The sequence below is a fragment of the Uranotaenia lowii genome, chromosome 2 (assembly GCF_029784155.1).
Source record: "Uranotaenia lowii strain MFRU-FL chromosome 2, ASM2978415v1, whole genome shotgun sequence".
Taxonomy (NCBI): Eukaryota; Metazoa; Arthropoda; class Insecta; order Diptera; family Culicidae; genus Uranotaenia; species Uranotaenia lowii.
Genome location: NC_073692.1, coordinates 386635558 through 386636164, shown reverse-complemented (window position 1 = coordinate 386636164; position 607 = coordinate 386635558).

The window sequence follows — 607 nt, the reverse complement described above, 5'->3', positions numbered from 1 at the left end:
TTCTCTCGCAACTTTTTCTGCTCTGACGAATCGCCTGCAAAATTGTTGTCTTCACCAAGCTACTCTTTATGACTCCAAGTCACACGCCTTAAGCGAACTAGGCAGAGCTCAGTGAGCTTATGTTCTATCAACTACTAAAAATCTAGTCATAAATCATCGATCTGATGTAAACTTGACGCCAGTAACGACGCCTGCCGTCGTCATGCTTGTTTTTTTTTATGATGGACTGTTGACTGGACGCGTGCCATGCTTACTCTTTTGACAGTTGGTTGTCAGAGACACAAAAAACCGAAGAGAATTTGACCGGATCGTCATGTCATTTTTTTCGAGAAGCAACAGTAGCGTATGGTGCTGGTGATCTATGGTTTTTCGTGAGATTTTTTTACCCGACTAAATGAGCTGAGAGTCGATGGCGGGCGACGCCTGCAAAAATGAAGGCGTCGATTGCGAGTGAGTATGTTAATCAGTGGCGCATTAGGTAGATCTTAGGATAATTACGGGCTTGCAGGTGAGTTATTTTCTATTGACGAAACGCCGGCATTTGTCCGTTTGTCTTTTATAAAGTCTATGTCGATGACAACGGCCGGTTCAGTCGCGATCGGGAGTT